The 19,297-nt window shown below is 39.6% G+C and overlaps 1 non-coding gene across 1 annotated transcript; it reads right to left on the minus strand.

Moving 5' to 3' along the window:
• Positions 1 to 4,269: 4,269 nt before the first annotated feature.
• On the minus strand, positions 4,270 to 4,377 carry LOC148576231 (small nucleolar RNA R71). The gene has a single exon (XR_015903148.1). It is a non-coding gene; the product is annotated as a small nucleolar RNA R71 (small nucleolar RNA).
• Between the last annotated feature and the right edge of the window lie 14,920 nt (positions 4,378 to 19,297).

Here is a 19,297-nt window from a genome sequence, read left to right on the forward strand (position 1 = left end):
ACCTGATAAAAAGAGATAATCCTAAAAGCAAAAAAAATCCTAATTCTAAATCCTAAAAGAGAGAGGAGAGAACCTCTCCCTCAAAATTACATCTAAATCATGAGAAGTGAATTATTAGAGCATGCCTATGAATGAATGGATTCCCCCACCTTATAGCCTCTAATATGTGTTTTCTGGGTCAAATACTGGGTCAAAATAGCCCAGAAATCGCCCCCTGCGATTTCTGTTACGTTCAGGTCGCAGGCAAGTGACGCGGAGGCGTCGTCCACGCGTCCGCGCATATTGAAGTTCGCAAATGCGGTGCGGGCGCGTCATTCACGCGTTCGTGTCGCCTAAATTCAGGGCAGTGATGAGCGGATAATTTATACGCTTTTTGGCATTATTTTTAGTATGTTTTTAGTAGGATCTAGTTACTTTTAGGGATGTTTTTATTATTTTTTATGTTAAATTCACATTTCTGGACTTTACTATGAGTTTGTGTGTTTTTCTATGATTTCAGGTATTTTCTGGCTGAAATTGAGGGACTTGAGCAAAAATCAGACTCAGAGGTTGAAGAAGGACTGCTGATGCTGTTGGATTCTGACCTCCCTGCACTCAAAGTGGATTTTCTGGAGCTACAAAACTCCAAATGGTACGCTTCTTATTGCGTTGGAAAGTAGACATCCAGGGCTTTTCAGCAATATATAATAGTTAATACTTTGAATAAGGATTGACGACGTAAACTGGCGTTCAACGCCAGTTCCATGCTGTAGTCTGGCGTCCAGCGCCAGAAATAAGTTGCAAAGTGGAGTTCAACGCCAGAAACACGTTACAAACTGGCGTTCAACTCCAAGAATGACCTCTCCACGTGTAAACTTCAAGCTCAGCCCAAGCACACACCAAGTGGGCCCCGGAAGTAGATTTCTACATCATTTACTCAATTCTGTAAACCCTAGTAACTAGTTTAGTATAAATAGGATTTTTTACTATTGTATTTACATCTGATAATCTTAGGATTTTTAGTTCAACTTTGGATCATATTGATCACGTTTGGGGGATGGCCATTTGGCCATGCCTGGTCCTTCATCACTTATGTATTTTCAACGGTAGAGTTTCTGCACTCCATAGATTAAGGTGTGGAGCTCTGCTGTTCCTCATGATTTAATGCAAAGTACTACTGTTTTTCTATTCAATTCAACTTATTCCGCTTCTAAGATATCCATTCGCACCCAAGAACATGATGAATGTGATGATTATGTGACGCTCATCATCATTCTCACTTATGAATGCGTGCCTGACAAACACTTCCGTTCTACATGCAAACAAGCTAGAATGAGTATCTCTTAGATATCTAATACAGAGGACCGAGTCCGAGATATTAGAATCTTCGTGGTATAAGTTAGAACCCATGGATGGCCATTCCTGAGATCCGGAAAGTCTAAACCTTGTTTGTGGTATTCCGAGTAGGATCTGGGAAGGGATGGCTGTGACGATCTTCAAACTCGCGAGTGCTGGGCATAGTGACAGATGCAAAAGGAGGGTGAATCCTATTCCAGTATGATCGAGAACCTCCAGATGATTAGCTGTGCCGTGACAGAGCATTTGGACCTTTTTCACAGAGAGGATGGGATGTAGCCATTAACAACGGTGATGCCTTATAGAAAGCTTGCCATGGAAAGGAGTAGGAATGATTGGATGAAGACAGCAGGAAAGCAGAGGTTCAGAGGAACGAAAGCATCTCTATACGCTTATCTGAAATTCTCACCAATGATTTACATAAGTATTTCTATCTTTATTTTCTGTTTATTTATTATTATTATTCGAAAACTCCATAACCATTTGATATCCGCCTGACTGAGATTTACAAGATGACCATAGCTTGCTTCATACCAACAATCTCTGTGGGATCGACCCTTACTCACGTAAGGTTTTATTACTTGGACGACCCAGTGCACTTGCTGGTTAGTTGTATCGAAGTTGTGAATGAAAAACGATTTATTAAGACGTCCATACTGAGTTTTTGACGCCGTTGCCTGAGATCACAATTTCGCACACCAAGTTTTTGGCGCCGTTGCCGGGGATCACAATTTTGTGCACCAAGTTTTTGGCACCGTTGCCGGAGATTGTTCGAGTTTGGACAACTGACGGTTCATCTTGTTGCTCAGATTAGGTAACTTTCTTTTCGTTTTCTTTTCAAAAAAAAAATTTCAAAAATCTTTCAAAAAAAAAATTTCCTTTGTTTTTGAAAATTATTTTAAAATTTTTAAGAATGAATTCTAAAGTTTCAAATTGGTAGGCTGAAGTTTGGCTGGCCATCAAGCTTTAGACTAACCTGGTATGATTCCTGGAATCTTGATTGAGGACTTTGAATTCATTGTTTCCTTTTCACTATAGGTTTTCAAAAAATTAAAAATATACAAAAATCCAAAAAAATTACTAAAATCATAAAATTAAAAATATTTTTTGTTTCTTGTTTGAGTCTAGAGTCAATATTTAAGTTTGGTGTCAATTGCATTTTTTCTAAAAAATTATGCATTTTTCGAAAATTCATGCATTCATAGTGTTCTTCATGATCTTCAAGTTGTTCTTGGTAACTCTTCTTGTTTGATCTTCATATTTTCTTGTTTTGTGTCTTTTCTTGTTCTTCATGATCTTCTTGTTTGGTGTCAATTGCATTTTTTCTAAAAATTTATGCATTTTTCGAAAATTCATGCATTCATAGTGTTCTTCATGATCTTCAAGTTGTTCTTGGTAAGTCTTCTTGTTTGATCTTCATATTTTCTTGTTTTGTGTCTTTTCTTGTTCTTCATATGCATTTTTAACTTGTTAGTGTCTAATTATTGAAAATTTCTAAGTTTGGTGTCTTGCATGTTTTTCTTTCATTAAAAATTTTCAAAAATAAGTCTTGATGTTCATCTTGATCTTTAAAGTGTTCTTGGTGTTCATCTTGACATTCATAGTGTTATTGCATGCATTGTGTGTTTTGATTCATAATTTCTATGTTATGAGTCTTTTTCATGTTTTTCTCTTTCTTCATTAAAAATTCAAAAATCAAAAAATATTTTTTCCTTATTTTACTCAAAATTTTCGAAAATATGATTTGATTTAGTCAAAAAGTTTTTAAATTTAATTGTTTCTTATGAATCAAATCAAATTTTCAATTTAAAAATCTTATCTTTTCAAAATCTTTTTCAAAAATCAAATCTTTTTCATTTTACCTTCATATTTTCGAAAACTTTTTAAAATTGATTTTCAAATCTTATCTTTTTATTTCAATCATATCTTTTTAAATTTCAATCATATCTTTTTCAAAAATAAATTTCAAATCTTTTTCAATTAATCTTATCTTTTTGTTTCAATCATATCCTTTTCAAAACTACCTAACTAATTATCTCTCTCTAATTTTCGAAAATTTCTTCTCTCTTTTTCAAAATTTTATTTTAATTAACTAATTGTTTTAAATTTTAATTTAATTTAATTTCAAACTTTTATTTTCGAAATTTAACTTTAAATTTTAATTTTTATTTTGCTTAATTTTCGAAAATTCCCTCTCTCTCACCTCCTTCTATTTATTTATTCATCTACTAACACTTCTCTTCCATCCAAAAATTTGAACCCTATCTCCCTCTCTGTGTTCGTGTTTTCCCTCTTCTCTTCTTTACATTACATTCTTTTCTTCTTCTACTCACACGAAGGAATCTCTATACTGTGACATAGAGGATTCCATATTTTCTTTGTTATTCCCTTCTTTGTCATATGAGCAAGAGCAAAGACAAGAACATTCTTGTTGAAGCAGATCCTGAACCTAAAAGGACTCTGAAAAGGAAACTAAGAGAAGTTAAAATACAACAATCCAGAGACAACCTTACAGGAATTTTTGAACAGGAAGAGGAGATGGCAGCCGAAAATAATAATAATGCAAGGAGGATGCTTGGTGACTTTACTGCACCTAATTCCAATTTACATGGAAGAAGCATCTCCATCCCTACCATTGGAGCAAACAATTTTGAGCTTAAGCCTCAACTAGTTTCTCTGATGCAACAAAACTGCAAGTTTTATGGACTTCCATCTGAAGATCCTTTTCAATTTTTAACTGAATTCTTGCAGATATGTGATACTGTTAAGACTAATAGAGTAGATCCTGAAGTCTACAGGCTTATGCTTTTCCCGTTTGCTGTAAGAGACAGAGCTAGAGTGTGGTTGGACTCTCAACCCAAAGATAGCCTGAACTCTTGGGATAAGCTGGTCACGGCTTTCTTAGCCAAGTTCTTTCCTCCTCAAAAGCTGAGTAAGCTTAGAGTGGATGTTCAAACCTTCAGACAGAAAGAAGGTGAATCCCTCTATGAAGCTTGGGAGAGATACAAGCAACTGACCAAAAAGTGTCCTTCTGACATGCTTTCAGGATGGACCATCCTGGATATATTCTATGATGGTCTGTCTGAATTAGCTAAGATGTCATTGCATACTTCTGTAGGTGGATCCATTCACCTAAAGAAAACACCTGCAGAAGCTCAAGAACTCATTGACATGGTTGCTAATAACCAGTTTATGTACACTTCTGAGAGGAATTCTGTGAGTAATGGGACGCCTCAGAAGAAGGGAGTTCTTGAAATTGATACTCTGAATGCCATATTGGCTCAGAATAAAATATTGACTCAGCAAGTCAATATGATTTCTCAGAGTCTGAATGGAATGCAAGCTGCATCCAACAGTACTCAAGAGGCATCTTCTGAAGAAGAAGCTTATGATCCTGAGAACCCTGCAATAGCAGAGGTGAATTACATGGGTGAACCCTATGGAAACACCTATAATCCCTCATGGAGAAATCACCCAAATCTCTCATGGAAGGATCAACAAAAGCCTCAACAAGGCTTTAATAATGGTGGAAGAAACAGGTTTAGCAATAGCAAGCCTTTTCCATCATTCACTCAGCAACAGACAAGAGAATTCTGAGCAGAATCTATCTAACTTAGCAAATCTAGTCTCTGATCTATCTAAGGCCACTATGAGTTTCATGAATGAAACAAGGTCATCCATTAGAAATTTGGAGGCACAAGTGGGCCAACTGAGTAAGAAGATCACTGAAACCCCTCCTAGTACTCTCCCAAGCAATACAGAAGAGAATCCAAAGAGAGATTACAAGGCCATTGATATAACCATCATGGCCGAATCCAAGGAGGAAGGGGAGGATGTGAATCCCAAGGAGGAAGACCTCCTGGGACGTCCAGTGATCAACAAGGAGTTTCCCTTTGAGGAACCAAAGGAATCTGAGGCTCATTTAGAAACCATAGAGATTTCATTGAACCTCCTTATACCCTTCATGAGCTCTGATTGAGTATTCTTCTTCTGAAGAGAATGAGGATGTTACTGAAGAGCAAGTTGCCAAGTACCTTGGTGTAATCATGAGGCTGAATGCCAAATTATTTGGTAATGAGACTTGGGAAGATGAACCTCCCTTGCTCATTAATGAACTGAGTGATCTGGATCAACTGACATTGCCTCAGAAGAAACAGGATCTTGGAAAGTTCCTAATACCTTGTACCATAGGCACCATGACCTATGAGAAGGCTCTATGTGACCTTGGGTCAGAAATAAACCTCATGCCACTCTCTGTAATGGAGAAACTTGGAATCTTTGAGGTGCAAGATGCTAGAATCTCATTAGAGATGGCAGACAATTCAAGAAAAGAGGCTTATGGACAAGTAGAGGACATGCTAGTAAAGGTTGAAGGCCTTTACATCCCTGCTGATTTCATAATCCTAGACACTAGAAAGGATGAGGATGAATGCATCATCCTTGGAAGACCTTTCCTAGCCACAGCAAGAGCTGTGATTGATGTGGACAGAGGAGAGTTGGTCCTTCAACTGAATGAGGACAACCTTGTGTTTAAAACTCAAGGATCTCTCTCTGTAACCATGGAGAAGAAGCATGAAAAGCTTCTCTCACTGCAGAGTCAACCAGAGCCCCCACAGTCAAACTCTAAGTTTGGTGTTGGGAGGCCACAACCAAACTCTAAGTTTGGTGTTGAACTCCCATATCCAAATTCTAAGTTTGGTGTTGGGAAGTCTCAACAATGCTCTGAACATCTGTGATGCTCCATGAGAGCTCACTGTCAAGCTATTGACATTAAAGAGGCGCTTGTTGGGAGGCAACCCAATTTTTATTTATCTAATTTTATTTTCATTCTTATTGTTCTTTTATGTTTTATTAGGTTCATGATCATGTGGAGTCACAAAATAAATAGAAAAATTAAAAACAGAATCAAAAACAGCAGAAGAAAAATCACACTCTGGAAGAAGGGCTTACTGGCGTTTAAACGCCAGTAAGGAGCATCTGGCTGGCGTTCAACGCCAGAACAGAGCATGGATCTGGTGTTGAACGCCAGAAACAAGTAGCATCCTGGCGTTCAGACGCCAGGAATGTACACTGAGGAAAGCTGGTGCTGAATACCAGAAACAAGCATAGAACTGGCTTTCAATGCCGGAAACATGCTGCAGCTGGGCGTTGAACGCCCAGAACAAGCATCAATTCGGCGTTTAAACGCCAAAATTGCATGCAAAGGCATTTTACATTCCTCAATGGTGCAAGGATGTAAATCCTTGACACCTCAGGATCTGTGGACCCCACAGGATCATCTCAGCATCTGTGGACCCCACGGGATCCCCACCTACCTCCACTCATACTCTCCCCTCTTCTCATTCATCCTCTCTTCCCAATAAACACCTTTCCCCAAAACCCTTCACCAATCACCTCAATCTCTCTTCCCTATTGCCCATTCACCACTCACATCCATCCACTCTTCCCCATAAACCTACCTCATAAACCCCACCTACCTTCAAAATTCAAAATCACTTTCCCACCCAAACCCACGCTATATGGCCGAACCTTAACCCCTCTTCCTCCACTATATAAACCTCTCCATTCTTCTTCATTCTCACACAACACAACCCTCTCATCCCCTCTTGGCCGAAACACAACCCTCTCTCCCTCTCTTCCATATCTTCTTCTTCTTCTTCTTTTCTTTCTTCTCTTGCTCGAGGGCGAGCAATATTCTAAGTTTGGTGTGGTAAAAGCATAAGCTTTTTGTTTTTCCATTACCCTTGATGGCACCTAAGACTGGAGAATCCTCTCGAAAAGGGAAAGGGAAGACAAAAGCTTCCACCTCCGAGTCATGGGAGATGGAAAGATTCATCTCCAAAGCCCATCAAGACCACTTCTATAATGTTGTGGCCAAGAAGAAGGTGATCCCCGAGGTCCCTTTCAAACTCAAGAAAAATGAGTATCCGGAGATCCGACATGAGATCCAAAGAAGAGGTTCGGAAGTTCTAATAAACCCCATCCAACAAGTCAGAATTCTAATGGTTCAAGAGTTCTATGCTAATGCATGGATCACTAGGAACCATGATCGAAGTAAGAACCCGAACCCAAAGAATTATCTCACCATGGTTCGGGAAAAATACTTAGATTTTAGTCCGGAAAATGTGAGGTTGGCGTTCAACTTGCCAATGATGAAAGAGAACGCACGCCCCTACACAAGAAGAGTCAACTTTGATCAAAGGTTGGACCAAGTCCTGATGGACATATGTGTGGAAGGAGCTCAATGGAAGATTAACTCAAAAGGCAAACCGGTTCAACTGAGAAGACTGGACCTTAAGCCTGTAGCTAGAAGATGGTTGGAGTTCATTCAACGCTCAATCATTCCCACTAGCAACGGGTCTGAAGTTACAATAGACCGGGTCATCATGATCCATAGCATCATGATTGGGGAGAAAGTGGAGGTTCATGAGATTATACCTCAAGAACTCTACAAGGTGGCTGACAAGTCCTCCACTATGGCAAGGTTAGCTTTTTCTCACCTCATTTGCCACCTATGCAATTCGACTGGGATTGACATAGAGGGAGATATCCTCATTAAAGAGGACAAGCCCATCATTAAGAAAAAGATGGAGTAAACAAGAGAGCCTATTCATGGATCTCAAGAGACGCATGAAGAAGCTCATCACCAAGAAATCCCTGAGATGCCTCAAGGGATGCACTTTCCTCCAAATAATTTTTGGGAGCAAATCAACACCTCCCTAGGAGAATTAAGTTCCAACATGGGACAATTAAGGGTGGAACATCAAGATCACTCCATCATCCTCCATGAAATTAGAGAAGATCAAAGAGCAATGAGGGAGGAGCAACAAAGACAAGGAAGAGACATAGAAGAGCTCAAGGACATCATTGGTTCCTCAAGAAGGAAACGCTACCATCACTAAGGTGGACTCATTCCTTGTTCTCAAATTTTCTATTTTTCGTTTTCTTTATGTTAAGTGCTTATCTATGTTAGTGTCTTATTACATGATCATTAGTATTTAGTAACTTTGTCTTAAAGTTATGAATATCCTATGAATCCATCACCTCTCTTAAATGAAAAATGTTTTTAATTCAAAAGAACAAGAAGTACATGAGTTTCGAATTTATCCTTGAACTTAGTTTAATTATATTGATGTGGTGACAATACTTTTTATTTTCTGAATGAATGCTTGAACAGTGCATATGTCTTTTGAAGTTGTTGTTTAAGAATGTTAAATATGTTGGCTCTTGAAAGAATGATGAAAAGGAGACATGTTACTTGATAATCTGAAAAATCATAAAAATGATTCTTGAAGCAAGAAAAAGCAGTGAATACAAAAGCTTGCAGAAAAAAAAAGAAAAGAAAAATAGCGAAAAAAAATAGAAAAAGCAAGCAGAAAAAGCCAAAAGCTCTTAAAACCAAAAGGCAAGGGTAATAAAAAGGATCCAAGGCTTTGAGCATCAGTGGATAGGAGGGCCTAAAGGAATAAAATCCTGGCCTAAGCGGCTAAACCAAGCTGTCCCTAACCATGTGCTTGTGGCGTGAAGGTGTCAAGTGAAAACTTGAGACTGAGCGGTTAAAGTCAAGGTCCAAAGCAAAAAGAAGAGTGTGCTTAAGAACCCTGAACACCTCTAATTGGGGACTTTAGCAAAGCTAAGTCACAATTTGAAAAGGTTCACCCAGTTATGTGTCTGTGGCATTTATGTATCCGGTGGTAATACTGGAAAACAAAGTGCTTAGGGTCACGACCAAGACTCATAAAGTAGCTGTGTTCAAGAATCAACATACTGAACTAGGAGAATCAATAACACTATCTGAATTCTAAGTTCCTATAGATGCCAATCATTCTGAACTTCAATGGATAAAGTGAGATACCAAAACTATTCAAGAGGCAAAAAGCTACAAGTCCCGCTCATCTGAGTGGAGCTATGTTTCATTGATATTTTGGAATTTATAGTATATTCTCTTCTTTTTATTCTATTTGATTTTCAGTTGCTTGGGGACAAGCAACAATTTAAGTTTGGTATTGTGATGAGCGGATAATTTATACGCTTTTTGGCATTGTTTTTAGTATGTTTTTAGTAGGATCTAGTTACTTTTAGAGATGTTTTTATTAGTTTTTATGTTAAATTCACATTTCTGGACTTTACTATGAGTTTGTGTGTTTTTCTGTGATTTCAGGTATTTTCTAGCTGAAATTGAGGGACTTGAGCAAAAATCAGATTCAGAGGTTGAAGAAGGACTACTGATGCTGTTGGATTCTGACCTCCCTGCACTCAAAGTGGATTTTCTGGAGCTACAGAACTTCAAATGGCACGCTTTCAATTGCGTTGGAAAGTAGACATCCAGGACTTTCCAGCAATATATAATAGTCTATACTTTGAATAAGGATTGACGACGTAAACTGGCGTTCAACGCCAGTTCCATGCTGCAGTCTGGCGTCCAGCGCCAGAAACAAGTTGCAAAGTGGAGTTCAACGCCAGAAACACGTTACAAACTGGCGTTCAACTCTAAGAATGACCACTCCACGTGTAAACTTCAAGCTCAGCCCAAGCACACACCAAGTGGGCCCCAGAAGTGGATTTCTACATCATTTACTCAATTCTGTAAACCCTAGTAACTAGTTTAGTATAAATAGGATTTTTTTACTATTGTATTTACATCTAATAATCTTAGGATTTTTAGTTCAACTTTGGATCATATTGATCATGTTTGGGGGCTGGCCATTCGGCCATGCCTGGACCTTCATCACTTATGTATTTTCAACGGTAGAGTTTCTGCACTCCATAGATTAAGGTGTGGAGCTCTGCTGTTCCTCATGATTTAATGCAAAGTACTACTGTTTTTCTATTCAATTCAACTTATTCCGCTTCTAAGATATCCATTCACACCCAAGAACATGATGAATGTGATGATTATGTGACGCTCATCATCATTCTCACTTATGAACGCGTGCCTGACAAACACTTCTGTTCTACATGCAAACAAGCTAGAATGAGTATCTCTTAGATATCTAATACAGAGGACCGAGTCCGAGATATTAGAATCTTCGTGGTATAAGTTAGAACCCATGGATGGCCATTTCTGAGATCCGGAAAGTCTAAACCTTGTCTGTGGTATTCCGAGTAGGATCTGGGAAGGGATGGCTGTGACGATCTTCAAACTTGCGAGTGTTGGGCGTAGTGACAGACGCAAAAGGAGGGTGAATCCTATTCCAGTATGATCGAGAACCTCTAGATGATTAGCCGTGCCGTGACAGAGCATTAGGACCTTTTTTACAGAGAGGATGGGATGTAGCCATTGACAACGGTGATGCCTTACAGAAAGCTTACCATGGAAAGGAGTAGGAATGATTGGATGAAGACAGCAGGAAAGCAGAGGTTCAGAGGAACGAAAGCATCTCTATACGCTTATCTGAAATTCTCACCAATGATTTACATAAGTATTTCTATCTTTATTTTCTGTTTATTTATTATTATTATTCGAAAACTCCATAACCATTTGATATCTGCCTGACTGAGATTTACAAGATGACCATAGCTTACTTCATACTAACAATCTCTGTGGGATCGACCCTTACTCACGTAAGGTTTTATTACTTGGACGACCCAGTGCACTTGCTGGTTAGTTGTATCGAAGTTGTGAATGAAAAACGATTTATTAAGACGTGCGTACTGAGTTTTTGACGCCGTTGCCTGAGATCACAATTTTGCACACCAGGTAGCTATGGCAAATTATATATCAAATCGAAGCCCTGGCTGTTAGCTTTCCAACGCAACTAGAACCGCGTCGTTTGGACCTCTGTAGCTAAAGTTATAGCCATTTGAGTGCGAAGAGGTCAGGCTGGATAGCTTAGCAGTTTCTCCAACTTCTTGTATTCCTTCCACTTTTGCATGCTTTCTTTCCATCCTCTGAGCCATTCCTGCCCTGTAATCTCAGAAATTGCTTAACACACATATCAAGGCATCTAATGGTAATAAGAGAGGATTAAACATAGGGAACTTAAGGCTAAAGAAGCATGTTTTCAATCAAAGCACATAATTAGGAAGGCAAATGTAAAACCATGCAAATAGTATGAATAAGTGGGTAAAGAGTTGATAAAAACTACTCAATTGAGCACAAGATAAACCATAAAATAGTGGTTTATCAGTGACCATAAAAGGTCCGGTCCAATGTGACTTGAGCTTCCCAGGCAAGAGCTTGAGTCTAGAATTAAAGAGTAAAACTTTCTGGCTAGGTTTAAAGACTCTGGAAGATATCTTCCTGTCATGCCACTTTTTGGCTCTTTCCTTATAGATTTTTGCATTCTCGAATACAGCAAGCCGGAATTCATCCAACTCATTCAGCTGGAGCAACCTTTTTTCTCCTGCTGCTTTAGCATCAAAGTTGAGAAATCTGGTTGCCTAGTAGGCCCTATGTTCCAGTTCCACTGGTAAATGACATGCTTTCCCATAAACCAATTGGTATGGTGACATCCCTATAGGAGTCTTGAAAGCTGTCATGTATGCCCAAAGAGCATCATCAAGCTTTCTTGCCCAATCTTCTCTAGAGGTGCTCACTGTTCTTTCTAGGATTCTTTTCAATTCCCTGTTGGAGACCTCAACTTGCCCATTTGTCTGTGGATGATATGGACTTGCTACTCTGTGGCGAACACCATAACGGTGTAGTAAGGAGTTAAGCTGTCTGTTACAGAAATGACTACGTCCATTACTAATCAGTGTCCTTAGGACACCAAACCTGCTGAAGATGTGTTTCTGAAGAAATTTGATCACTACTTGAGTATCATTAATGGGTGATGCAACTACCTCAAACCATTTAGACACGTAATCCACTACCACAAGGATGTAGGTGTTTGAATATGAAGGTGAGAAAGGTCCCATGAAGTCTATATCCCATACATCAAATAGCTCAACCTCTAGGATCCCTTATTGAGGCATGTCATGACAATGAGGGAGATTGCCAGCCCTTTGGCAACTATCACAGTTACGTACAAACACTCGGGCATCCTTGAAGAGTGTTGGCCAGTAGAAGCCACTTTGAAGGACTTTGGTGCCTGTCCGCTCACCTCCAAAGTGTCCTCCATAGTTTGAGTCATGGCAATTTCATAAGATCTTCTGTGCTTCTTCTTTAGATACACAATGGCGGATTATTCCGTCTGAGCATCTCTTGAAAAGATATGGTTCATCCCACAAGTAGTACTTTGCATCGTGCATGAGCTTTCGAGCTTGCTGTCTACTGTATTCTTTGGGGATGAACCTTATGGCCTTGTAATTTACAATGTCTGCAAATCAAGGTGCTATCCGAATTGCAAAGAGTTACTCATCAGGAAAGGTTTCGGATATCTCAATAGAGGAAGGTGATGTTCTTGCTACTGGTTCAATCCGAGACAAGTGGTCAGCCACTTGATTTTCTTATCTTTTTCTGTCTCTGATTTTTATATCAAACTCTTGCAGGAGTAGCACCCATCTTATCAGCCTTGGCTTAGAATTCTGCTTGGTGAGGAGATATTTGAGAGCAGCATGGTCAGTATAGATCCTATCAAATAAGATCTGAACTTGCCAATGGCATAAACCACTGTAAATAATTTCTTCTCTGTGGTGGTGTAATTCCTCTGTGCGTCATTTAGAACACGACTGGCATAATAAATGACATGCAGGAGCTTATCATGTCTCTGTCCCAGGACTGCGCCAACGGCATGATCACTGGCATCACACATCAGTTCGAATGGCAAGTCCCAATTGGGTGCAGAAATGATGGGTGCAGTGATAAGCTTGGCTTTTAGAGTTTCAAAGGCATGCAGGCACTCTTTGTCAAAGACAAAAGGAGTGTCAGTGGCTAGGAGATTGCACAGGAGCTTTGCAATTTTAGAAAAATCTTTTATAAACCTCCTGTAAAATCCTGCATGTCCCAGAAAACTTCTGATTGCCTTAACATTAGTTGGTGGTGGTAATCTTTCAATTACTTCCACCTTAACTTGATCCACCTCTATCCCTTTGTTTGAAATCCGATGTCCAAGAACAATTCCTTCAATCACCATGAAGTGGCATTTTTCCTAATTTAAAACCATATTTCTTAGCATCGTTTCAAAACTAAGGCCAGATGGTTAAGGCAAGCATCAAAGGAATCACCGAAGACAGAGAAGTCATCCATGAATACTTCAAAAAATTTCTCAACCATATCAGAGAAAATGGAGAGCATACACCTTTAAAAGGTTGCAGGTGCATTGCACAGGCCAAATGGCATTCTTCTGTAAGCAAACACCCCATATGGGCATGTGAATGCTGACTTTTTTTGGTCCTGATGGTCTACTGCAATTTGATTGTAGCCTGAATAGCCATCAAAGAAGCAGTAGAATGCATGCCCTGCCAGTCTCTCCAGCATCTGATCTATGAATGGTAAAGGAAAATGATCATTTCTTGTGGCATTGTTAAGTCTCCTATAGTCAATGCACATATGCCACCCTATAACTGTTCTTGTGGGAATCAGTTCATTTTTTTCATTGTGAACTACTGTCGTTCCTCCCTTCTTGGGTATAACTTGAACAGGGCTCACCCAGGGGCTGTCTAAAATAGGATAGATAATCCCAGCCTCCCAGAGTTTTGTGACTTCTTTTTGCACTACTTCCTTCATGGCTAGATTTAGTCGCCTTTGTGGTTGCACCACAGGTTTGGCGTCACCCTCTAGCCAGATCTTGTGCATGCATCAGGTTAGACTAATGCCCTTAAGGTCATTTATGGTCCACCCAAGAGCTGTCTTGTGTGTCTTCAGCACTTGGATTAGTGCTTCTTCTTCCTGTGGCTCTAGAGCAGAGCTTATAATCACAGGGTAAGTGTCCCCATCTCCTAGAAATGCATATTTCAAGGATGGTGGTAATGGTTTGAGCTCGAGTTTGGAAGGTCTATCCTCTTCCTTAGGGGCTTTTAAAATCTCCTCCATTTCTTCTGGTTCCTCCAAATCAGGCTTGGCATCATAAAAGATGTTGTTTAGCTCTTCTTCGAGTCTCTCAACTATGTTCACTTCTTCCACCAGGGAATCAATGATATCAATGCTCATGCATTTCACTGGGGTGTCTGGGTGTTGCATAGCTTTGACAGCATTTAGCACGAATTCATCCTCATTGAGTCTTGATGAGCGGATATTTTATACGCTTTTTGGGGTTAATTTCATGTAGTTTTTAGTATGTTTTAGTTAGTTTTTAGTATATTTTTATTAGTTTCTAGGCAAAATTCATATTTCTGGACTTTACTATGAGTTTGTGTGTTTTTCTGTAATTTCAGGTATTTTCTGGCTGAAATTGAGGGAGCTGAGCAAAAATCTGATTCAAGCTGAAAAAGGACTGCTGATGTTGTTGGATTCTGACCTCTCTGCACTTGGAATAGATTTTCTGGAGCTACATGAGTCCAATTGGTGCGCTCCCAATTGCGTTGGAAAGTAGACATCCAGGGCTTTCCAGAAATATATAATAGTCCCTACTTTGCTCAAGGATAGATGACGTAAACTGGCATTCAACGCCAGTTCCATGTTGCAGTCTGGCGTTAAACGCCAGAAACAGGTTACAAGTTGGAGTTAAACGCCCAAAACAGGTTACAACCTGGTGTTTAACTCCAGAAACAGCCTAAGCATGTGTAAAGCTTAAGTCTCAGCCCCAGCACACACCAAATGGGCCCCAGAAGTGGATTTCTGCACTATCTATCATAGTTTACTCATTCTCTGCAAACCTAGATTACTAGCTTACTATTTAAACAACTTTTAGAGGATTATTTTGTACCTCATGACATTTTAGATCTGAACTTTGTACTCTTTGATGGCATGAGTCTCTAAACTCCATTGTTGGGGGTGAGGAGCTCTGCTGTGTCTCGATAAATTAATGCAATTATTTCTGTTTTCCATTCAAACACGCTTGTTTCTATCTAAGATGTTCATTCGCACTTCAATATGATGAATGTGATGATCCGTGACACTCATCACCATTCTCAATCTATGAACGCATGCCTGACAACCACTCCCATTCTACCTTCGATTGAATGAATATCTCTTGGATTCCTTAATCAAAATCTTCGTGGTATAAGCTAGAATCCATTGGCAGCATTCTTGAGAATCCGAAAAGTCTAAACCTTGTCTGTGGTATTTCGAGTAGGATTCAGGGATTGAATAACTGTGACGAGCTTCAAACTCACAAAGGTTGGGCGTAGTGACAGACGCAAAAGGATCAATGGATCCTATTCCAGCAGGAGTGAGAACCGACAGATGATTAGCTGTGCGGTGACAGCGCACCTGGACCCTTTTCACTGAGAGGACGGATGGTAGCCATTGACAACGGTGATCCACCAACACACAGCTTGCCATAGGAGGAACCTTGCGTGTGTGAAGAAGAAGACAGGGGGAAAGCAGAGATTCAGAAGACAAAGCATCTCCAAAACTCCAACATATTCTCCATTACTACATAACAAGTATTTATTTCATGCTCTCTTATTCTTCGCAAGTCAAACTGATAATCATAATTGATTTCCTAACTAAGATTTACAAGATAACATAGATTGTGCTTAATTAGAGTGATTTATTCAACTCTTCACCTACTTATTCACATTAATTGCATGGTTTTACCTTCCCTTCCTTATTATGTGATGTAAATGAAAAACATGTTTTCTAAGCTTTAAAAATTAATTATTTTAATTACCTTTATTTCCATTCGATGTCGTGATTAGTGTGTTGAGTAGTTTCAGATTTTCTAAAGGCAGAATGACTTAAAGGATGAAAAAGGAAACATACTAAAATGGAAGGAGAAAGCAAAACGGAGCTTTAAGGAAACTGGTACCCACACGATCGCATGGATGACGCGATCGCGTGCCAAGCACGAATCAGCAGCGACGCGGCCGCATGACTGACGCGACCGCGCGCCTTAAGCAGAACGCACATGACACGGTCGCATGACTGACGCAACCGCGTGGGAAGGAAAAGCTCCAAATGACGCGACCGCGTGACCCACGCGGACGCGTGACAGAGGCCACGCACCAGAAATTACAGAAAACGCCCCCAGCGAATTCTGAAGCCCTTTTTGGCCCAGATCCAAGTACAGACAGCATAGACCAGAGGTTATAAAGTGGAGGAATGCATCCATTCAGAGAGAGCTCGCCAATTTCTAGTTTTTATGATTTAGATTTAGTTTAGAGAGAGATTTTCTCTCTCTCTTAGGATTTAGGACTTCTTCTTGTTTTGGGAGTAACTCTGGATCCAAGTTTTAATGTTCTTTTATTTTGGTTCTACATTTATTTATTCCAACATTTGAATTGATTATTATAATTTGATTTATGAATTATTCCATGTCACAGATTGCTGAATTTATAATAATTGAGGTATTTTCAGTTCATGATTGTTCTCTTTGATTTAAGTTATCATTGCTTCCCATCTAAGGATATTTTTATTATTCCAGCAATTTTACTTTTTCCCCTTTTGGTCTTGGTTAAGAATTTAGTAACTCAACAGTTATTAAATTCAACATAATTGATAATCGTTATTTTGCTAATTGAGCTGAACCTAAATAATTCCAACCTTTTCTTAGGAAATAATTAGGATTCAAAGGGTCAAATTAATTAGTCCCTTGACTTTCCTTTGCCCTGGCAAGGGTTGACCAAGTAGAATTAAAATACAACTTTCATTATTGTTGAGAGGGATAACTAAGTTGGACTTCTAATTTCCCCTATCTTGCCAAAAGTTGTTTTACAGTTATTATTTATTTTTAATTGCCATTTAATTCACTCGTCATTTAAATTACTTACTTCTCACCCTCTAAACCCCGATTACAACCTTTATAACCAATAATAAGAACATACTTCCTCGCAGTTCCTTGAGAAGACCACCCGAGGTTTGAATACTCGGTTAACAATTTTTAAGGGGTTTGTTACTTGTGACAACCAAAACGTTTGTACGAAGGGATTTCTGTCGGTTTAGAGACTATATCTACAACGCGACTGTTTTTATGACATTCTTCACTGGCAAAAATCCTGACGTCAAAATGGCGCCGTTGCCGGGGAACTGCTAACGTGTGCCTTATTATTGGTTATTATAAATATTTTTCTTTTGCTTGTTTATTTATTTTTGTTTTTTCTTTTTATCTTTATTTGCTACTATGAACTCTCACCCCCTCGCTTTGAGTTTGGTTCTAATATTGTTAAAGGAAATAGAAGTTACAGTAGGAATGTGCATCAAGGTCAGACCAATCATGGATGGATGGAACCAAGAGGATCTAATCAACCCTTTTGGCAGCAACACCCTCCGAGATATCCTGGGCAAAGACCATTCTACCGTGCATACCCAGCTGAAAGACATGGTGGACAACCTTGTAACTACCAACAACCCCCACCCCGTGCATATGAACCATCCTTTTAATATAACCTCGAACCACCATACTCACAAGCTTCTCTTCACCATTCGCCATCATATGATCCTTCCTTACCCCAATACCAATCCAATCGTTCCCAATCATCACCACTTTCCTTTGTATCATGTCCAAGTCTGGCAAACCGCGAAGCAGAGGATCGCCTAAAAGAAACAGTGAGTAAATTTCAAACAACCATTCAACAACTGGAGCAAGCACTAATTCAATGGGCCACTAGACGCTCAAATATACAAGGACCAACCACAGCTCCATGTGGACAGCCCGATGAAGAGCGTAGCATGAAAGAAATACTAGAGACTCCAGTGGACAAGACAGAGAATGAATTCGTACTAGAACAAGTGGAAGAAGCTGTCATTGTTCAAGTAGAAGAGTTGGTTGAAGATCTAGGAGATGCTGAACTTCCTTGGGAATCCAGAATTGAGGAAAACTCCGTCCAAGACGCTACGGTTAATGCTAAGGAGGATACCATACAATCTCCAAGGCAAGTCGTTTACGAAGAATCAGACGGAATAACCCAAGAAGCAAATTTCCTTGATGATGATAGTCACAAGTCTAGTTCTCCTAGTGATGAACTTGCGCCCACAAGTGAATTCTCTGAGATCGAAGAATTTTTCCCAAGTGAATATGAGGATGATGCAGAGGTAGATTTCTCTCAACCTCCAATCTACGACTCAAGTGATGAGGAAGACACCGAAGACTTTGACCAGGACACAGATACAATTGAAGATCTTTGCAAAGAAGTGGAAGAATTCACAGAAGAGCACAAGGAAACGGAACTTGCAGGACCACCAAAAACACCTATCCCAAGGCCATTACCACCTAATACAAGCTTCAAGTGGGTACAATCCTTAACTTATAATTTTACTTATTCACTTGAATATGGTTTGCTCGAAACAGATGGCCAACTTAGAGCTCTCTGCGGCTTTAAGAGTAAGAGGGAAATGGCTCGTACTCAGAGCTGGTGCACAAGGTTCAATAAAGTTCCACGCTTCACTTCAAAGTACACGGATTGGTATCATGCTCAATCACATGGATCACGGAAGACGTTTGGTCACCAAGGTGAGATTCTACTTCTTAACCCGCCCGAATGGAAACATGTAGATCAAGACGGAGGCGGATTTAAAAGCAAGGTTTGGAATCCTGGAGTTTATTCTGACATTTGTCATCCCAGGAGCCTAACAATATATTTAAAGTTGTTCGGAAGCTTTGCGTGCTTAGTTTGGGACCCCGGAGGCTATTGGCATTCCAAGCACTGGTGAAAATTTTTGGACGAATTTAAACACAAGCCACCATAACAGGATACTCCTCCAATGTCCAACTTAAGGACTTTAACTAAAAGTGCTAGGTGGGAGACAACCCACCAGGGTATGGTCGCTTCTTTTTCAATTTATTTCTTGTTAATTGCTTTCATTTTTCCTTTTTCATTTTAATTTATTAAACCTGGAATCATGTATAACATTCTTATTAATCATTACATTCTGCATTTTTCATGCACAAAAAAAAGGGAGATGCACGACGCGACCGCATGCCCCATGCGATCGCGTCATATCGCGGAAAACACCACCCGCGCGACCGCGTGACCCACG

The sequence above is a fragment of the Arachis ipaensis genome, chromosome B1, assembly GCF_059453495.1.
Source record: "Arachis ipaensis isolate K30076 ecotype BB chromosome B1, ASM5945349v1, whole genome shotgun sequence".
NCBI lineage: Eukaryota > Viridiplantae > Streptophyta > Magnoliopsida > Fabales > Fabaceae > Arachis > Arachis ipaensis.